The sequence below is a fragment of the Eumetopias jubatus genome, unplaced genomic scaffold (genome assembly GCF_037043125.1).
Source record: "Eumetopias jubatus isolate StellerSeaLion01/CBP00866 unplaced genomic scaffold, mEumJub1_p1.0 scaffold_8, whole genome shotgun sequence".
Lineage (NCBI taxonomy): Eukaryota > Metazoa > Chordata > Mammalia > Carnivora > Otariidae > Eumetopias > Eumetopias jubatus.
In genome coordinates, this window is record NW_028274814.1 from 114277848 (window position 1) to 114293124 (window position 15277).

A 15277-nucleotide genomic window follows, 5' to 3' on the forward strand; every position below is an offset into this window, starting at 1 on the left:
GGAGAACCTGGAGGCAAGGAATCATTTCTGACTTTTCCAAGATGTTGATTGGAAAGGTGAGTCCAGACTTTATAAAGAAAACCTAAAGGCTACACAGCTCATTACCATAATGTATTTGGTTTATAAAATGTATTTGGTTAAAAATTAAAAGGGGCACTGGTATGCATCTCTGGAAACCTTTTGTCACTCACAAATCTTGGCCCTATTTTTATACTGTATTACCCATGCTACATAGTTTTATTATTGCAATTTCTGACACAGAAGTTCAAGTGACGATCAATATGTGCTTCTGAGAAAAACAAGAAAATGGAAACCATTTTATCCCTCCTTAGTGCTCATTAACCCAATGGGCTCCTATGCACTGTGAGTCAGCTCAGGCTGCCATAAGAAAATACCAGAGCCTGGGTGGTTTAGACAACAGTGATTTATTCGTCCCAGTTCTAGAGGCTAAGAAGCCCAAGATCAAGGTGCTGGTTCCTTCGGTTCTTGGTAAGTGCTCTCTTCCTGGCTTGCAGATGGCAGGCTTCCTGCTGTGTCCTTACATGGAGGAGAGAAAGATCGAATATGCTCTGCATGTCTCCTTCTTATGCAGACACTAATCCCATCATGGGACCTCAACCTCATGATCTCCTCTAAACGAATCACCTCCCAAAGACTCTGCCTCCAAATACTGTAACATTGGGGGTAAGGAGACTAACATTTTGGAGGAACACAAATTTGCACAAGGATACACTTTATATTCTTCAGAGGAGAGACCATGAGCACCAGCCGACACATGAGTATGTCAGGTCACTTTTCCCCTAAAATGAGTCCTTCAAGGTAAGAATGCCAACATATTTAAGAGAATAAAAATTAATCTTATTTCAAAAAAAAAAAAAGATGCTGATGTAGGCTTCCACCATGTCGAGTGTTTATAGTAAGATAACAACAAACAATGGAATTCAAGAATCTAGTTGTTTACTTGGTGATAATTGCTCAGTTAGTGACATGGGCTCTTTACAGTGAAGCTGTAAAGAATAAATGAAGTCATCAACCACCTTTTCATTCTGTAAGTCTATCCATGAATTATCCACTCTACCTCATATAGCGGTCTTTTGGAAGATAGGCAATCTTTCCCATTTCATTTTTTTTCTTACTTCAGACACTCTATATATTTTATGAAAATCTATATAGGCTGGTAAATTTGAAGGATATTTCTATTTAGACATGCCAAAGATAGCACAGTTTTCTTCTCCTCCTAGATTCCCATAGTTGGCGCTTAAAAAGGCAGATGAAATGGTGTCTCTTCTGTCGTGGTATTATCGGCGCGCTCCCCTCCAGCCATCATTGGGAAGATTTTGCGCACAGACACGTTATCAGATCTGTACTCCTGGAAATGAGGAGTTTGTGCAGTGAATAGCAGTTACATTCTAATTATATTAATTCAGACTGCAATTTCTTTGAAATAGAAAGGACCTGCTGTCGGGGTGGTGTGGACAATGGAGGCTGAACATGTCAACGACATGACAAATTCCTCGAGCAGAGTGCCAGATGTATTGTTGCCCAGGATTCTTTTCTGAGAGCAAATTCAGCAAGCACTATCAGTGTCAACTCTGGAGTAAGGAATCAGTTCATTTGTTAGCTTTCCAAGTTGCAGGTACATCTGCCAGAAGAGTCTGCCAACAGATGAATTGGTAATTAAAATCATTTCCGTGGTTGGAGGAGTGATTCGAAAATTGTTCTTCCTTTCTTTCCTTCTTTTCCTGTGTAGGGACAAAACTTTGGTGAATATTGATATTGATTTGCCATGGACAATTCCAGAATTGTGTGATTCACTAGCGCCTCACTGCCCACTTCACTGCTTGAACACGTTTACCGGGGTTTGCCCATTAAGCTCTACTTACAGAATATTAAAGTTCTGTTCCTTGCTAGCACCGTAGCCTCATTTGTCTCGTAAAAGTTCTCAGCAAATGTTAGCGAAACCTAACAGGATTGCTCAATTCACAAAAAGGGTAGAGTGTATTCCTTCCCCATGCCTGTTACTGTGCTAGAATAAATAATAAATAATGATTATAGATTTAAAAATATATTAAGGTTGATAACAACTCATATATACTCTATGAAATTATTATACGTTATATATAATACAGATGCTACTTCAGTACCTGCCCCTAGTAGTTACTCAGCAAATCTATTTGGCTCTTCTTTTCTTCCTTTCTTTTTTTTTTTTCTTAAGATTTTATTTATTTATTCGACAGAGAGACTGTGAGAACAGGAACACAAGCAGGGGGAGTGGGAGAGGGAGAAGCAGGCTTCCCGCTGAGCAGGGAGCCCGATGCGGGGCTCAATCCCAGGACCCTGGGATCATGACCTGAGCCAAAGGCAGATGCTTAACCAACTGAGCCACCCAGGTGCCCCTTGCTCTTCACGTCTGAGACACTTCTTTGCCATCCACATATTTATACATCATTATCGTTATCACCACCATCATCACCATCATAACGAGGACAAAATCAACTAGCATTTACTGAGCATTTATTGAAGCAATCTAAGTGCTCTATATGTATTCGTTTATGTTATCCTTACAGGCCTGGCCTGATTTGGCCCTGATGCACTGATAAAAAAGCCGAGGCACAAGCCAACCCAACTAGGAGGTATCTGAACTGGAGATTTGACCCAAGCAGCCCAAATCTCAAGGCCTCTTGCTTAACTATTTCACAATAACATCACATGCCACTATATAAATAAATTCACTACAATCATTTTCCCAGACTACGCAATAGCCCATGAATTACTTGGCTTATCTTTTATGCTCATTTGTTTGCTCTGTTTTTCTTTTCTTCCTTCTTTTCTCCTCCCTCCTTCCTTCTTCCTTTCCTGCTTTTATGTCTCTATAAATAGCTGTTTATGTTTTTCTAGTAACAAAGCAAGGTTTTCTACCATCCTCGGAGACTCAGGGGAATCTTTATAAGAGTCAGTAAATGCAAAAGAGATAAAATTTTAAACTACATTAAGAATTACTTTTTTAAAATTGAGGCAGCAAAATAAGGTAGATTTATAGACATCGGTGACCTGGAACTTTACCACTGAGTTATTAGCATATGCACGTGTATCCACACACACGTATACCTGCATGTATAGTAGAACACTGAAACACACCAAACATGTTTAAAAACATGAGCTCTTAGTGATACTAACAGTGAAAACCATACAGGAATTTATGTTCACTTCAGACGATCCCAGAAAGAACCAACTCATTCTGCAAACTGGTAGATAAAGGGAAAGAAAAAGCATTTATCCTGGGTTTCTTATATGAACTTCATATAACCACCTATGGAATGTGGGGGAAGTCTCTCCTTAAAGGAGTATTCTGGTTAGTAAATGAAAAAGAAATCATCCGTATGTATTTGTTGAAACCCACTGAATGTTCAATCCCAAGTGTGAACCCTGATGTAAACTACAGACTCTGGGTGAGAAGGATGCGTCAGTGTGGTTTCGTTCGTCATAACAATACAACGCCATGATGGTGGATGTTGATAGTGGAAGAGACTAAAGGTGGAGGGGTGGAGATACTTGGGAACTCTGTGTCCTTTCCACTCAGTTTTACAGTGAATTTAAAACTGCTCTAAAAAATAATTTCTCTTTTTTTGAAACCACAAAATTAGAATACGGCAACTTTGCAATAGCTAAGGAAAGACTGACTCTAGGCAAAAATCCTTAATAGTTGATAACTTTACACATACACACATACATTCTCACTTATGGAAATTATGCCGCTACTTATGACCTAGTCTTGCAAAAAATATGGAACCAGAATCTGATAAAATTTCTAGCTCTAACTGTAAATTTACAGGAAGTGCAAAATACAAGATGATAAATATATCTGAGATCACCTCAACAAATGGAATTGAGAAAACTCAGACTGTTAGAAAATCTTCAGGAAAAACAACCCCGTTTCTTTAACCAAGAAGTCCAAGAAAAAAATTAGAGAAGAGGGAACCTACAGATTTAAAGAGGCATGAGAGACTCATCAAGCAATCACAGTCCAGGGATGATGTTTGGATCTGGATTCAAACACACTTAAAAAAAAATTATATTGCAAGACAATCGGGAATCAGCAAACATGTGTATTGCTTGTTGTTGGGAATTCTTGTTAATGTTTTCAGGGTGTGAGTGATAAAGATATTGTGGTTGTTTTATTTTAAAGAATCTCTACCTCTTAGAGACACATCTGAAAGATACACAGAGGAGAGGACACGATGTCTGGGACTTGCTTCAAGATAATGGGGTGTAGTAGATGCTGACAAAAAAGACTGACTCTGAGTGGATGAAGTACAATAAGCCTAGAGGTTCATTATACTGTTTGATCTTCTTGTGCACATATTTGAAATGTCTTATGTAAAAGTGTGTATAGCTTATGAATTTGCTGAACCTGCTCAAGCTTCAGTTTGCAGTTGTGAAACAGAAATAACAATATCTGTGGCACAGATAATATCTCCTTATAGGTATTTTTGAAAATTCAAATAGTGTATTTAAAGCTCCTGGCACAGAGTAGATAGGAGATCATTTTTAGGAACTTGGTGTGATCCATTTATTACCGAATTGATTGGTCTAAGCTTAATGGCATTTCCATACTGTCCCTGGAAGGCACTTTCTCAGCAGAGGAAAACTGAGGAGTGTGGGGAAGGGACACAGAGAGCTTCTGTCCTCAGGCGACACCCTTTGGGGCACCACCAACAAACAGGCTGATCGGAGTTGTGCTTTCTTAAATTTGCTGATCCCAGAACACATGTAGGTACCCTGGGTTTGCTAAATACTTGCTCAATTGGAGGCAACTCCAGGTGCAAGGAGAGAGGGTGTGAGTCTATCAATCTCCTGAAGCTGTTCTACATATCCTCAGGCAGTTTTCCTTTATGAAATACCCAAAGCATCCGATTATCTTCAAAACCAAATCGTTCTAAACCCACCAGTTTCCCCAACCCATCCCAACTCTCCGTGATCGTGCCCTTTTTGCTTTGCATTCTTGTTCTACATATCCTCACAAATCCCTAGGAGACCAAAGTTTAAAGTAAAAAAACCCAGCAAAGTGACGCACAGGGGTCCCGTGGCCGGAAAAGATTAGATTGCACAGAGGCCCGGTCCGCTCTCTGAGAAGATAAGACCCGAGGAGGAATTCTTCTGGTTGGTTTTCCAATGGCTGAGTTTTTTTGGCTCTCCGGGTCCTGCTGGAGACTTGAGTTTGTCAAGAGCTGACTCTGGACTTTCTCCAGCTCATGGCTGCGTGTCAATTCATCTGATTTCTAATAAAGCCAATTCTTAGTTTTCTAACTGGCTTCCAATTCTTAAATGTAACTCCAAAGAAAACAGAAAGTAATTAAAATGTCAACACTTCCCTGACAAGGAACATAAACTCTCTTTGGATTTTATTCCCACTGCAAACACTGCTTTTCTCTAAGGCCCCAGCCCAGTGTGGCAAACAGCAGCCCACCCACCGCAGAGCTTGTGGGTGGGCAAGGCACAGAAATCCCCCTCTGTCCATTACCTTGTTTGCAATTCTTCTTCTCCCTTGCCATTTTCCACATGGAGAGATCTTATAAATGAAGTACTTAAGGATGTCTCTTATAATGGACTAATATCTACTCCATTGTAATATATCCAAATTTTATGCGATATGAAATAAGCTCCGGCAGTAATAAGCTATTTGATCTAACGTGAAGAAAGTAATGTGGAGCCTAACAGCTTATTATTCAGTGCAGTGCAATAAATTAATTGAGCACCATTTTGCATAATAGGAGCCTGATTATTCCTTTTACCTTCATTTGGATTGGTTAGATGGATTATGACTCTCTCCAGAGTTAATCAGGTTTATGGGAAACAACTTCTTTTTTAATGTATTACATTAAAGGATGAAATAAGGGGGATGAAAACATGTGCCATCGCTTTGTGATTTTGTGTTTTGTAAGGTAAGTCCTTCCAAAGAGATTTTCTTACTAAGAGGAAAATTTTGTGACTATTGGTCCAAGAAGGGTCTTTCTGGAGATTTTCAGTTTGGGAGAAACAAATGTTCATCCCCCATCCCAACCTTTCCCACTTTCTTCCTGTATGTCCCTGCCATTTCCTTGACTTGACTTTGAAAAGTACTTTTAGTAAAACCCTTGATTCCTTCTTTCCAGAATCTCCCTGACCCTAGCATCTCCCCTCTGCATGCCCAATACTTAGCACTCTGATGCACATATCAGGCTGACCAACACTGTTGGTCAGGGAGTCCAGAGGCTCCATCTGGGGCCATGGCCCCACCTACCACCAAAGAACTCCAGAATGCCTCAAAATGTATCAAAACACAAGCCAGGGGTGTCTGGGTGGCTCAGTCGGTTAAGCATCTGCCTTTGGCTCAAGTCATGATCTCGGGGTTCTGGGATGGAACCCTGCATTGGGCTCCCTGATCAGCAGGGAGCCTCCTTCTCACTTTGCCCCTCCCCCCTCTGCCCCTCCGCCTCTCCTTCCCCCTCCCCCTGCTCATGCTTGTGCTCTCGCTCTCTCTCTCTCAAAAAAAAAAAAAAAAAAGACAAGCCAATGATAACGGCTGCCACATATCATCACAACCATCATTTTTGGGAACTATGCATGAATCAAGCATCTCTTTGATATTTATAGCAACTCTATAAAATAGGTATCACCTTCCAAATTAAAAAGTGGAAACTGAGTCTGATTGAGATTACATAACTTACCGAATTTGCATAGCAAGTGAAGGCATTAAATCTGGAGTACTTCAAAAATCTGTGTGATATGTTACATCATCTGCTAAAAAAAAAAAGTGTCCACAAATAGTATCTCTACGTTTCTACATTACTGTCAAGGAAAAAACAACTCAAAAGTAGGTGCTGTAAGCAGTCAGAATGGCTAAAATTAACAAGTCAGGAAATGACAGATGTTGGCGGGGATGTGGAGAAAGGGGAACCCTCCCACACTGTTGGTGGGAATGCAAGCTGGTGCAACCACTCTGGAAAACAGTATGGAGGTTCCTCAAAAAGTTGAAAATAGAGCTACCCTATAATCCGGCAATTGCACTACTGGGTATTTACCCCAAAGATACAAATGTAGGGATCCGAAGGGGTACGTGCACCCTGATGTTTATAGCAGCAATGTCCACAATAGCCAAGCTGTGGAAAGAGCCAAGATGTCCAACGACAGATGAATGGATAAAGAAGAAGTGGCATATATACACAATGGAATATTATGCAGCCATCAAAAGGAATGAGATCTTGCCATTTGCAACGACGTGGATGGAACTGGAGGGTGTTATGCTGAGTGAAATAAGTCAATCAGAGAAAGACATGTATCATATGACCTCACTGATATGAGGAATTCTTAATCTCAGGAAACAAACTGAGGGTTGCTGGAGTGGTGGGGGATGGGAGGGATGGGGTAGCTGGGTGATAGACATTGGGGAGGGTATGTGCTATGGTGAGTGCTGTGAATTGTGCAAGACTGTTGAATCACAGATCTGTACCTCTGAAACAAATAACGCAATATATGTTAAGAAAAAAAAAGAAGATAGCAGGAGGGGAAGAATGAAGAGGGGGAAATCGGAGAGGGAGACGAACCATGAGAGATAATGGACTCTGAGAAACAAACTGAAAGGGTTCTAGAGGGGAGGGGGTGGGGGGATGGGTTAGCCTGGTGATGGATATTAAAGAGGGCACGTTCTGCGTGGAGCACTGGGTATTATGCACAAACAATGAATTCATGGAACACTACATTAAAAACTAATGATGTAATGTATGGTGATTAACATAACAATAAAAAATTTTTTAAAAAGTAGGTGCTGTATTAGCAAGGATGCTGAAACTTCATAATCATGTAGCTGGAGTTATTTTTACAGTACTTAAAATAAGACACATACATGGTCTCTCTATTCTGCTTTTTACAGAGCCATTTGCATTTCTTTTCTGGATTATAAATTGCTTGAGGTCAGGACATTCATTTTCTAAATAACAGGGCATCAGTGTGATATGGTGTTTGAATTAGAAAACCCTAGGTTTCCATTTTGGCTCTACTTACTGCTAGCTGTATAGGGAGCTCCAGTGTGTTCAACTCAAAAATAGGTAAATATACTACACAGAGTTGTTGGAAAGTTTAAGTGAAATAAATTATATAAAGACATAGCACAGGGATTGTAATCAATAAATTCTAGTTCGCTCTCCTTATTCACCCCACCCTTAATATCTAAACATTGGTTTTCCACGCATGGAGATATTCCATGGAAGTGTCAAAGGGACACAAAAGTGTGGAGAGGGAAAGATACCCCAACTGAAATCTTCCTCTTGCATTATTTTCTCTTACAATTATTGCGTTTACCCATCTCACAGAGATCACAGATTTTTCAAAGATGATTTTAATTCTAAAACTTGGAGTAATGAAGTAAATAAAGGTACCTGGCATTCATATCTAACATCTCTTTTCCTCTAATTCCTCCCTCAATGCTTCACTTCTCCCCAGGTTGGGACAGTAAGTGCTGTTGATGGCATGAGAAAAGTTTGGATCATGATCAAGACATTTTAATTGTCACCTTTTAAATCCTCACCTCTCTGTCATGAAACTTTCAGTTGGGAGGGGAGCGAGCTCTGTAAAATAGCAAGGATGAATCTTAAGTTTTTCAAAAATGCAAGGAGAAGTGGAAGGGAGCATAAGAAAAAAAATTACACGATAAAGCTTTGTTATGTTATAAGTGGTGTCAAGATTTAAAGATATATAAGGAGGGGTTATTTTTCTTTGGAAATAGTTTCACCTTGTTGAAGTTTGAATACAATGTTTGATAATAAAAATATTGCTTTAATGAGTGACGATTTATTTCATCTTTGGTTTGTGACATCTTTTCCCCTGGAGAGCTCAGAGAATTTGATACATTTCTTTGAGTTATAATAGGAACATTATTTGACAGAATTTAAGCTGATAAAATGACAGCTCAGAGGAGTTAAGTGAAATACACAGGATCACACAGCAAATTAATGACAGAAATTCAGTAATTTGTAATGGAGAGAGTAGGGAAACTTTACAATGAGATATCAGTAGATAATAAGTAGAACAGCATGCTTGAGGACAGGAACTTTGCTGTTGAGTTTTCTTCTCCTGACCCTAAAGGAATACACAATCTAATTGGAAGTGGAGGGCATTGGGGCATATATAAGATAGTACTCTGCCCAGAAAGCTGGGAAACGGTACTTAAGGTTAGCCTTGCAGAACGAGCAAGACCTCCCAAGGTCAACGCTGTGGAGTCAGAGTGGGCAGGGAGGGCATTCCAGGCAAACAGGATAGCTGTGCAAAAGATGCAGGACATGAATTATGTTCCGAAGATGAAGGGGTGCTGCAGATGGATGTTTCTGTCTCCAGATTCATATGTTGAAACCTCATCTCCATTATGATGGTATCTGGAAGTGGGGAAATTGAGGGGTGATTAGGTCCTTAGTGCCCTAATAAAAAAGACCCCAGAGGGCTCCCTCACCTCTTCCACCATGTGAGGAAACAGCAAGAAGACAACCAGATATCTATGAACTGGGAAGAGTACCCTACCCAATCATGCTGGTGTCTTGATCTTGGACTTCCCAGCCTCCAGGATTGGGGGAAGTAAATTTCTGTTGTTTATAGACCAGCCAATCCATGTTATTTTGTCACTGTAGCCCAAATGGACCGATACAAGGGGGTAGACATTAGATCCTGATCAGGTTTGCCTTAGAAGGATGAAAATGGTGAGAGTAAAGGATGGAGCTAAAGCTGAGAATAGAGAGACCAATTATGGAGCTCTTATAGTCATCAAGGGGCTGGGGGCGGGGGGCGGCGGGGAGGGGGGCGGAGAGTCTGTATTGTAAAATTCGCTCAGCTGAGTGCAGCAATGTGGATTCTGGGTGGCTGGCCAGGATCACTAATCAGAGATTTCCCTCACACTTGCACATCACACTCTCACTGCATTTCAATCACGTTCACATCTCAGCATATTGCAGAGTATGTTATATACCTTGGGGATTAATCTACATGACAAATCCATAGAAACCATGGTTAAAAGGAAAATAAAACTGAGGACAAGATCCTGAAGGACACCAATTTATAAAGGGATGAAGAGAAGAGAAACCCATGAGGGTTACTTAGAAGGAATAGTCAAAAAGGAAGAAGGGAATCGAAGAGATGGAAGTCAAGAGAAGTATGGCTGACACGGGAAAAGGAAAGTCATGGGCACCAAATGTTGGGAGGCTGTCAAGTAAGAAAGGGCAAAGAGAAAAAGTCTATAAAAGCAGGGATTATGGAGTCACCGGTGGATGTTGAAAACAAGTGTGTGTGGAGTGAGAGTAGAGAGGCCCTATTACGAGTAAATTGGGGGAGCGTAGAGAGAGACAGCATGAATGGAGCACCTTTTAAGGAAGGTTAGCTATGAGAGGAGGAGAGGGAGAGGCTATGGTAAAGAGGCATGTAGAATAAAAGAAGGGACTTTTTTCACTTTATTTCCTAAACTGTGGATAGCTCACTTTGAACGTGGTTTAAGTAATGAGGATAACAAGTCTGGGCAAAAGGATGTAATCAGGGAATGTTCTAACTAACAGAAATATAGATGCTAAAATTGAACGGTTTGGGCAGGGCAGGAGGTGGTTATCAGCAAGTTAGAGAAAGAGGAATCCCACCAAAATGCAACAAGGACAACCCTAGTTTCTGGTGATAATAGATAGCACAGCACAAGTGGAAATTTCTCCTCAAGCACCAGACACATCCAACGTCCAATCCCAGCTCTATCTGTTAGGAGCAGGTGTCCCCCTTGAACAGCACTTCCCCTTTCTAGACTCAGTTTCCCCATCCATAATCATGACAAATATACCCACCTCCACGAGCAAGGCAAGGGTCCAATCTCACTGCTCTATACTTTCCAGCTTTTTCTCCTTCATATTTGTATCATTCTATGTCTCTCATTTATGATCTATCCCTCCTATGAAAACGCAGACTAGACAAGAGTAGGGATTTTTCCTATTTTGTTCAATATCAGTGTGGTGAGGGGCACACAGTAAGTTCTCAATAAATAATTGTTGAGTGAAGAAATGAATGGATGATTAGGATGCTGCACTATTGATATTTGGAGGCAGATCATTGATTTGTTTGAGGAGGGAGGCTGCCCTGTATTTTGCAGGATGTTTAGCAACATGTCCACCTTTACCCATGAGGCGCCAAAGCACCCCACACCCAGCTGTGACCAGCAAAAATATGTCCAAACATTGCCAAATATCCCCTGAGAGGCAAAATCTCTCTGGGTCGAGAACTTCTGCTTCGGGAGAAAGAGCTGAAAATCGTAGTTTTTAGTATCATTCATTATAATGGAGGAAGAAATTAAAAATGAAAGTAATACTTGGTCACCAAATTCTCCCCCACAACCTGCTTGATTTGAGGCGGAGAAAATCACTGCTGTTGAGGTGCTGTTGGCTTCACAGCACACCAACATTTTCCTTAGGATTTTGCCAAGAAACATGTTTACAAGAAAACAGTTCATAAATCAAGAAGATGCCTCCTGAGTCTCTCGCCTGTTGTATGTGAGATATTTTCTTCCTTGTGACCTCTCTGTACAAACAATAATAACTCAGATAACGACCCCTACCCCTTGAGTCTGGTATCATCAAAACTAATAATGTAGGTCACTCAAACTTTAAAGAAAACGATGTCTCCACCTCCACGTTCTAATTAATAAAGGATTTTTTTTTAAGATTTTATTTATTTGACAGAGACACAGCGAGAGAGGGAACACAAGCAAGGGGAGTGGGAGAGGGAGAGGGAGAAGCAGGCTTCCCGCCGAGCAGGGAGCCCGATGTGGGGCTCGATCCCAGGACCCTGGGATCATGACCCAAGCTGAAGGCAGACGCTTAACGACTGAGCCACCCAGGCACCCCTTAATAAAGGATTATAAAAAAAGCAGAAGATACAGCTGCAGTTTTTCTCTTCAGGATTATCTTCTCTTCGGTTTTCCATTTTTTATCACCCCATTTCTTTGCTTTGAATAGAAATCAACTGTCTTGTATTAAAATGGCTAAAATGACCTTTCAGAAACACGAGGATCTCATAAAGTGGGAAATATTTTGGAAAATTGCTATTGGGAACATGAAAAATAAAGCCTCAACAAGACCCAGCAACGACCTGGACCCAGGTTCTCTACCAGAACCCCGACACCGTGAACCAGGGAGCAGACAAACAGAGAGAGCTCGTGGTTAGGGCCACCCTACGTCTGGCTTTGCCTGGAACATCCCAGGTTATGCCTGTTGTCCCTGGACAGCCCTTATGAGCAGCCTCTTTCACTTTCAAAATGTCCGGGATTGGACAATGAAGTATATGGTCGTCTTACTCAGAGTTAAGTAGCATCTGACGGGTCCCACAAAGGAAAAACGAAGATTGAGAACTGGCTCTCTGCTTTCCTATCCGTGTGCCCTGAGCACGGCTCAGACTTCTCTCAGCCCTCTGGCAGGCCTGGCTACTGGGATAGTACTTTCTATAGCCCCAACTCAAAGATAAACAATCTGTGAGCCAATAAATGAATCAGCCTTCCACCTAGCTTATTGATCTACATATTGTTTATCTCTCAGTTTCCAGGAAAAGTGAAATGGTAATGAGGTTATCATGTCACAGAGTCTGGTTTGCCCAGGTTTTCCAGAAGGCATTTAGGTTCAGAGAGGCCCAGTCGAAAGAGAGTTGACTCGTCTGTCAGCCTGCCCTCAGATTCCCAGGCCTGCTAAAAGGGCCCTGGACTGCAAAATGCTGGCCAAAAGAGACCCTTGATGAGAGAGCCTCCTTGCCCCATAGGCCGGCACCCCCCAGAGGAGGGTAGGGGTGGTATCTAGACGTAGCCAACCAGCCAAGAATGTGCTACCTTGGTACTAGTAAGATAAGCCTTTCTTTCTCAGGACCAAGAACTCAGCTTCAAAGATTATGAAAGGGTGAGGGTTTAGCAACATAAGCACATGCCCATCAGATCGGGAGTCCTAGCAGTCAGCCTTACAGCAGGGCCTGGCTCCAAAGCCAGGCTGAGGAGGAGGGGAACGAGAACCCAGCAACAGCTGAGAGACAGCCCGAGAGATCAGACAGTCTCTGCGGGATGGGCTCTGAGCCCTTCCATGACTGACAGCCCTGCTCACCCCAGCCTCCTCTCACAGTGATCCCTTCACATTCCAGAACGAACTGCTCTGTTCCCAGAATGCGTCAGAGTGCCCCTCCTCTCAATGCCTTTACATAGACTCCAAGCTCTACTCCTCATTTTATGTATCCCTCTGGTCTCAGAAATCACAGATGTGATTTCCTCCAAAGAACCCTCCTTGAACCCCCAAATTGTAATTCAGGGGTCCCTCTTAAACGTCCACTCTGTATTTCCCGCTGTCAGTGGGCTCATCCCGCTTGGTTATAATTGTCTGTTTACTTATCTATAACCTCTCCTAATTATAACCCCTTTCATGTTAAGAACTGCCTTGTTCTTTGCTTCCCAATTACCCCCCAACCATAGCAGATACTCAAAGAACATATTTTGAATGAATGAATGATCAGTTTCACTTTGGTGGCTGAGACTGTGGGGGATAATGGCATGACAAATGGCTCCTGAGAATTAAATAAGTAAGCACTTACTCCAAAAACGTGTTATGGGAAGTATCCAACACTTTGTCGTTATTTATAAATCACCCACCATGGACCAGACATTTTGCTTGCAATGTTATTGTGAGGATTGCATTGGATAATGCACATATTTGATGTTTAATAAATAGTAGCTGATGTTATTATATAACTTAAGCCTCACTACAACCCTGTGATGTAAGTAATAACACCTGAGGAAAAAGAGACTCAGAGGTTAAAGTGCCTTCACAGAAAATGGTTAAGTCAAGATGCTAAGTAATATCTGCCTGCCTCTAAAATCCAAGCTTTTTTCGCTATAGCCTATCACTTCTCTGAAACAGAAGAAAGGAAGGAAGGGAGGAGAGGCATGGGGAGGGAGGGGAGGAAGGCATGGAGGGAGGGAGGGAGAAATTAAAAAGGAAGAAAGGAAGGGGGCTTGATATGATTTTTCTTTTAACCCTACATAACCTTCATCTTTGCACGATTCTTCAAACGAGTATCATTGTGTTGCTTTTCATAGAGCGTCCAAGCTTCAACTGTTATAGGTATGACTGATGAAAGAAAATTACAAAAATGATCCACATCTCTGATCTACTGAGCTATGACATTGCTGGGACATAACAAGCATGTAGAGACTGAAGCCCTGTCCACTGGCTTTTCTTGCCGGTGTCCTCAGCAGGATCATCCAGCAGCTGTTGGCTTCATCCTGATTCCGGCCTTACTCCGGCTTGCTGGACTGAGTCACACTGCCCCTGCAGAAGACGATGAGACAGAATGCTTAGCCAAGTATTTTGGCAAATTGAAGTTACGGATCTATATGAGGAGTCATAGAAGTTTGCATGGAGGTAGGGAAGGAGGCATCAATGAGCTTGATTTGCAAACAGCCTTTCTCTACAGACAACAAGCAGAAAAAATAAATAGCATCCAAACACTGTCTAACACTTAGTGGCTGTGGAAATTTATCAAGCCAGACCAACACCAGCTCTACTCTCCAAAAGAAGGAAGCCAATAGCGCAGAAAATGCTCCCCCATCAGCAATATAATCCAGAGAATTCAGAAAGACTATACGTGAGTCGCGTGTTTTCTTTATGGACGCTTCCTTGGATGAGTTTAAGATGATATATGGCTTTTGATACAGAACCATCCTGGCCAGACTACTGAAACATATTTCTTCCTTCAAAGAATAGATGCTAGGTGCGAGGCACTACACGAAATTCTAGGATTAAACTGTGAACCAGACGTTTGCAATGATCTCTGCCCTCATGGAGTGTATAGTCTAGTTTGAAAACAGATCATCAAATAATCACAGAAAATATAGCTGAGTATAGGGGCACCTGGGTGGCTCAGTCGGTTAAGCATCTGCCTTCGGGTCAGGTCATCATCTCAGGGTCCTGGGACTGGGCCCCTGTTGGGCTCCCTGCTCAGTGGGGAATCTGCTTCTTCCTCTCCCTCTGCCCCTCCTCCTGCTTGTGCTCTCTCTGTCAAATAAATAAATAAAATCTTGAAAAAAAAAAGAAAGAAAAAGAAAATACAGGTAAGTATAAACTCTAACATTCCGATCAGAGAAAATATTTTTTTTTATTATATAATGAGCACATTTTAGGAAAGAGATCTAATTGAAATGTTGTCTATAATAAACACAAAGTTGCCAAAAAGTTCCAAAAAATAAAGCCTGCTA

At 41.6% G+C, this 15277-nt stretch overlaps 1 long non-coding RNA gene across 1 annotated transcript; it reads right to left on the reverse strand.

Annotated features, from left to right (window-relative positions):
• Positions 1-406: 406 nt before the first annotated feature.
• On the reverse strand, positions 407-7217 carry LOC114211035 (uncharacterized). The gene is made up of 3 exons (XR_003609634.2): positions 6708-7217; positions 1884-2026; positions 407-1742 (listed from the first exon to the last, which is right to left on the reverse strand). It is a non-coding gene; the product is annotated as an uncharacterized LOC114211035 (long non-coding RNA).
• Between the last annotated feature and the right edge of the window lie 8060 nt (positions 7218-15277).